Below are 7,312 nucleotides of genomic sequence, written 5' to 3' on the forward strand. Positions count from 1 at the left end.
AGGTCAGCATGCTCCAGGTCAGACTTCAACAAGGCGTGCCGCCATAAAATGTAGCAGCACATCAAGATTCTCCAAGCATTTGGGTGAAGTTGAGATGGGGCTAGTTCGAGACAGTCTAACACATCTTGAATAGGGCGATGAAAGGGTAACCTCAACCCATAAGATAGCATGCTAGGAAAGAGGCAACCTTCAAAGCATAACCCTCATCATCGATTGCCCCTTCTTATGGTCTAGGGACCTTAAAAACCACCTTCTCTGGGACGTGGTAGGTGGAAACCAATGACGACAAGAACTTGAGGGTAGCCTCCGAGTGCTAGTTGTAACCAATGAAGAACTGCTTAACAGTACGAACCTTAGGTGATCTTGGGTTGAACAGCCTAGTGGGAAGCCATTGGGAGTGAAGTTAAAAGAAGTGACAGAAGAAGAAAAGAGTCACACAGGAAAAACAAGGAGGTTAGGGCACAAGGAGATGAGGATGCGATAAAGGGGGAAAAGAAGGGTAGAATCGCGCTTATATAGGCTCTTGACGACGAGTGGAAGGGGAACCGTCATACGCCACATTAAATGACAAAAAGACCAAGCAGGAGTGTCCTAGGACTTGATGCATGGAAGAGCCAGAAAGTAGAGTGGCCCCTTTCGAAAACAAAGGATATCAAACAGTAACAACTACGGGAAGACATGAAGACAAAGGCAAAAAGAAATTTCCATAGGAATTGGCAGGGTAACTATTAGGGGATTTTTCCCGTTCGATCGAAAGCCTAGAAGACAAGCCCAAATATGGGGAGCTCAACCTGACTTGACTACCCCTTGGCCCATTGAGGGCCCCAGGCCTCAATTCTGAGGTTGACCCATGGCCATAATCACACAAGAAATCTCAAAATGCAAGGAAGGAGGGGACATGTCACGCTAGCACTCGCCTACGAGGCCTAGCCTACAAAAACCTAAGTAGGCAAGTGGGCGATAAACGCAAGGAACCATTGATCTTCTGACAGCAAAAGAGGAGGAGCTTGACGGTGTGCACCTACAGGATAAAAGGGACCAGAAGCCACGCTGCATTAAGTGTACTGATCCCAGGACTCCATGCCACATTAAAGGGTTATGACTAAAGGAACAGTTGGGGTGACTTATACCCCTGACATAGGGTATGGGCAGTCCCCCCCTCCCCTAAAACCTAGTATAAAAGCCGATCCCTAGATACAAATAACTCTCTCAAATTCATCTAAACTTTTGCACGAACTACTAAGGTGATACTAACTTAAGCATCGGAGATTCATCGGCCTCCACTAAGGCCCCCAACTCTCTATGTTTTCTCCAAATGCACAGGTGAAAGACCGAAAAGTCATTGTGACTCGACCCAAAAGCATACGAAACACAATGTTAACATATATATTTATATGCGTGTGTATATAATATCAATAATAATCTACTTAAGGATTTTATTAATTTTAACAGAAATGATAGTTGCAGTTGTAATCTTCTCTTAACATACCCAATTCAAAAAAGCTCTCTTGCATCAATGAAATGAGATTATCTATCCCTTCGAGATACAAGGAATTAAATGAATCTTGTATTGTTCTCCTCCCTTCTTGGCTAGAATTGGCAGCACTTAAGATGACGAGAATGAATAGGTCTTCCTCAAGCTTGTCCACAACATATTGCCACTGATGAAAAAGCTTGTTTGCATTTTGTTCCAAGTTCCTATTGACTGTGAATACAGTCACATTTGATGGAACATGAACAGGCTTGATTTTCCACTCAACAATGACTCCAATGGATCTTCTCCCATGGATTCTCTATTGTGGATTCTGCCCTTAACATCAATCATTTGGGCGTGAACAATATTATCTACAGCAAGGCTATATTTGTGCAACAAGGTGTCGTACCCTTCCCCACTGAAGTTTCCACCAACACTCACAGTCGAGCAATGGAAAGACAAAGTTTCTACTTTTCTCGACAGCCTTATAGTATACTTCGCCAATATTGGCCCAAGCTTCAACCCATGCAGTGCCATTTTCTACATCAACATTGATTGAACGAAGATTTATTAGATCGATTATGAAAAATGGAACATAAGAAACATAAGAAAGGCCCTCAAAATCATGACCACCACTTCTAACTCTTATTTGCATGCCATGTTTTTGGGAACATTTAATGGCTACTTAAATTTGGGAGACATGTGATAGTGTAACAATGACTAGAGGTTTCAGGGTGGCAGGTGTTGAGAATCTAGGATTTTGTATGAAGAATTCCAATATAGATGAATATGAGGAATTTTCGGGGGTCTAAATGACTTGAGAAATTGAGGAGATGGAGTTTCCAGCATGAAGGTTAGGCATTGAAGGAAGTCTTCATGAGTGTGAGTTGAAGTTGCCCACAAAAATGAGAAAAGAAGAGTAATAACAAATTGAAAAAGCACTGTCGAGCTAATGGGCTTCATTTTTGTTTGTGTTTCTCTATTAAAAACAGGATGTGAGCTTTCTTATTTATAGTGTTATGAGGAGATATATACAATACATCATATTTGGTTTTTAGTGACTGTTGGGAAATTGTGACAGTCCCCAAACCGTCACTAAAAAGTATTTTCTGTGATAGTTTTTGGAAACTGTCACTAAAGACAGATGGGTTTTTTTTTTTTTTTTTTTTTACATTCAAACGAAGATGAAAATTACGTTCAAACGTTACATATACGTTCGAACATTGAGGCTATTGACGTGCGAACATGAAATGGTTTGGTGCCAACATTCGAACATTAGTAATTAAAGTTTGAATGTTAGTTGTAACTTTAAGTTAAATATGACTCTAATTTAAAAATTATGTGGTTTTTAAAGTGCATAATTTGTAAACAAGTCTAAAAAATTGTAATATATATTTATATATACACAATTTGTAAAATATAATTATATATTTATATATAAATATATTTTTGTTTATATATATAAATATATATTTATATATACATATATAAAAATATATTTATGTTTACATATATTTAAAGTGTAGTGATTTAGTATTATGGTTGGAAAATCTAATATTAAAGAAGATTGAGAAATGAAATTAAAAAACAATAGATTTATTAAATAATATTGTTCCTTACGTATATTAAAAGCAAAATACAAAATATGATAGAATTTTGTAGACAATACTCAGATGAACGTGTTGTTCACGAAATTCGTACTTTGTATCTCCTCAGTCAAGGATTCAACCTTGTTATTGAGCATAGCTACACAATGGGCTATCTTGGTGACAAACTTTTTTATAGCCACAATCTGTCGATCAATATGTGCAGTCAGCTATGAGATCACCGCATCCACCAAAGCAGGCTATGCATCTTCCATAGATGTACTCATCAACTGCTGACTGCTAGTCCCCACACTAGGCTAGGGCTACGTCGGAGGAACTAGATCTACTATAGGGGTGACTGATGTCAAGGATGCCCCCTCGCTTGTCCAATGCTACATCGATGCGTGGTCATGTCGAGGGGGCTCATTCTCTGTGACTCTTTCACCTGACTGGACTGGCACGCTCCGATAAAGTAATAGTTGGCTGATGATGACACCATATGGGAGGTTGATCGTGGAGACAAGGCTCGCCTCTTAACAGATCCTCTTAAAGATGTGCAGTGGCAAATCGAGAGGATCTCTATGTGCCACTCGGATAAAAAAACTATGTTCGAGTCTGACTAAATGTATTCTTATGTGCCACAAGATCCACGTTTGTTGCAACAATAAGTTGAAACATGCAGAAGAAAGGTAGTAGATGTATTTGGTTGAAGACGTTCTTCCTCTTGATTGGCATGCGGTCTCTCTCGATGAGGATGTAGAAATCCTCATCTCAGTCATCATCCCAAGCCTCGCGGTTAGAACCCTTAGCCTTTGACCGATCTACACCTCCAGCTGATGATGGCTGAACTGGGCCAGTAGAAGTGCCTTCACCTACTTCAAGTGTGCTGTGTGTAGATGTAGATGTAGATGTGCGAACCACAGCTGCATCGCTAGTCTGAGAGTCAGCTGTAGTCGATTTCTCAACTACTCGATGAATCCCGAGATGGTCGGCGATGACATCCGTTGAAATCTCAAACGACACACCACGTACAATCACGGTGTGAGAGGATGCGTCCTGAGGCTTGAAGCACATCCCCATATAGAACTCCCAAACCATTGAGGGGTATACATTCCCCCTCAATGTGCAAATATTTCCCCAGTCTCTATTGAGGAAGACATCTCTAAGGCTCATCTGCTCTTATCTGAGCTTGTCAAACTGATTAATCAGGACCTCTCTCTCCACCATAATAGTGTGAGCCCCGATCCAATCAGTGTCCTCAGTGGCTACTTCTCTCTCCCATTTCCTAGTATGCAAAGGATGAGCCATATCCTGAACATAGAAAAGGATAAAAAATTATTAGCATTAGAGTAGTATTAATTTTAAACTACTTTGCATTAACGTTTGAACAAAATTGGACATACATTCAAACGTTAAGTTAAAACGTTCAGACGTATGTGTTTCACATTGAAACATAATTACTACTTCTTCGAACGTATAGCATACACATTTGAAAGTTAATGCATAATGGCTAAAATTTTTTATTCTGTGTGTTTGAATGTTATTTCTTACACGTTCGAACGTATAAGTTTTGATGGTCGAACGTCAAGATTTGCGTGCGAACGTAAAATATACACATTCGAACGTAAAAGGAAAAACGATGAAAAAATGTGGGAAGTACTACGTTTGAATGTTTATATTAAACGTTCGAACGTAACTACTAATAAAATTAACGTTCGAATGTACTAAAATGTACATCCAAACATGAAATTCAAACAGCTTTGCATTTGAACTGTAGTACGTTCAAACGTTCTCATTGAAACATCTGAATGTTATGACACAGAATGGCTGAGTCGAAAATCACTACATTTTCATCTAAATGGCCAAATGCCACTGTAGAATAAAGTATAAACTTCAAGAAACCTTTCTACAGTGGCCATTTGGTCAATGGCAACCCATGGTGGCCTGAAAATGGAGTTGAAACTCTGGCAACCTAAATTTCTTAAATATTCTATTTTTCATCTAAATTTAAAAAATATATATATAATGACAAAATAGGGATGTCTACCTTTTTGTGATAGTTGTGGCAGATTTTGATAGCGGCAAGAAGTGTTTAACAGCTACGTTAAACGTGGAGAGAAATGCAAAATGTTGTGAAAATTGTGTTTCCCATTTTGGTTTTTGGCTTAAATAGAAAATGCATTCTAACGTAGTCTGATTAACATTCAAACGTTAATGTTAATGCCCGAACATTTATGAACCTAACATTCGAACATAAAATTAAATGTCCGAATGTGATAACTAAAACGTTCGAATTTATTATATTATATATAGTTATTTTATATATATTTTAGTACGTCCAAATGTTATAAAATAGTAAATTTGAATGTTTATACTTGAGAAAATATAATCTATTATAATATTATATATAGTCAATATATGATATAAAATAATATATTTTATTTTATATATTATAATATATGCTATATATAATATAGTTGGTTTTATATATATTATATATGAAACCAACTCTATATATAATATATTATATATATAATATACTATATATGTAATATAAAATATATAGATATACCTTTAAGTATATATATGTATACTATATATCTAATATATACTATATAGTATAAGTATAAGATATACCTTTAAAATATATACACTTATTCTTTTCAGTACGTAGTGACCTATTTTGTCTATTTTGACTACTAGTTCTTGGGTTACCATGTCTGTTTGTTGGTATACTTTTGCATGGGATAATAAACTGCAAGAGGAGATGTTTGTGTATAACTTATTAAGAGTAATGATGATATACTGAAAGTATTTTTGATACCATAAATTATTTCCCCTATGCTATAAATTATTAATTGAAATCAATTTTTTTTATAGAATATTTTAATTTTTAAAAAATAATCCACTATTTTTCAAGAATATATATTATCTTGCATGTAGGAGGCATCAAATTTATATATTATTTATAACATATTATATTAATATATTAAAATATTAATATATTATGTTATATATTAATAAAATATATTATATATTAGTTAGAAGACATATAACTAATATATATAAATATTATTAGTTATAACATATTTATATTAATATATTAACAACATAATATTAGTTATAAAATATGAAACGGTCGAACGTTTCTAGTTAACGTTCGAACATGAATAGACCTTCCTACTCAATGTTCAAACGTTAAATTATTAACGCTCAAAAGTTAAAAAAATGCAGAAAAATTCCCGATAATTTCCTCAGCTCTTATTATAACTGTTCATACGTTACATTATTTACATTCGGGCATTAGAAAAATGCGAGAAATCTCCCGCTCTTTTTTCCAGATATAATTATAAACGATTGAACGTTACATTATTTACATTTGGATGTTAAAAAATGTGGAAAAATTTCCACACTTTTCCTCAGCTCGTATAATAAACATTTGGACGTTACATTATTTATGATCGAACATAAAATTTAATTATACTTTTGAACATCTCCATCCGAAAACTGGGCGAAAAATGTTAGCGTTCGAACATATAATTTATATGTTTAAACGTTAGAACAAATGAAATATTTTAGAATGAAATCATGCACGGGATGAAAAGCAGCCTCATTTCAGTTTTATCTCGTGCGTGAAAGAGAGAGGCACCCGGTGAGAGATAGCTTGAGTGAGAGAGAGGGAGACGCGAAGTGGGAGAGTTTATGTGATGAGCCGCTTTTGAGTGTATTTTCGTTGGAATAATTGTTTTTATTTTAATTAATATATAGTTTAATTATTTTAATTTATTTGCGTTTTAAAATTGGTTTTTAATTTATTTGATGTTGTGTTTTATTTCTTTTAGTTGTTTTTGTGGTTTTAAATCTCTTTTGGCGGTTTAGTTTTGTTTCCCGGAATGAGGATTAGATCTCCTCTTTTCCCTACATCTCTTTTTCTTTTTTCTTTTTCTTTTTCCTTTTTCTTTTTTTTTTCTTCTTTTTCTTTTTTTTCTTTCTCTCTCCCGCGTCGTCCCCCCCGAGCTCTCTCTCTCTCTCTTCCCTCTCCCTCACGCCGAACGTCTCTTCAGCCCAACCCAGTGCCGTCCGGCCACCGTGTGGCCCACCACCGGTCCCAAACTCTTCCCCTCCCTCCGGCGCACCACCCCTCCAAAGCCCACCCCCAACTGCGCCGGCCGTTTTGGCCGGGAAAAGCTCTCTAAAGGCTGCACGGATTTTGCTCCGATCCGCCGCCGTCGCTCCACCTCCGCCACCATTT

At 36.3% G+C, this 7,312-nt stretch overlaps 1 pseudogene; it reads right to left on the reverse strand.

Annotated features, from left to right (window-relative positions):
- Window positions 1-1,445: 1,445 nt before the first annotated feature.
- Window positions 1,446-2,437, reverse strand: LOC122276908 (annotated as a pseudogene).
- Between the last annotated feature and the right edge of the window lie 4,875 nt (window positions 2,438-7,312).

Source organism: Carya illinoinensis, chromosome 9, assembly GCF_018687715.1.
Source record: "Carya illinoinensis cultivar Pawnee chromosome 9, C.illinoinensisPawnee_v1, whole genome shotgun sequence".
Classification (NCBI taxonomy): domain Eukaryota; kingdom Viridiplantae; phylum Streptophyta; class Magnoliopsida; order Fagales; family Juglandaceae; genus Carya; species Carya illinoinensis.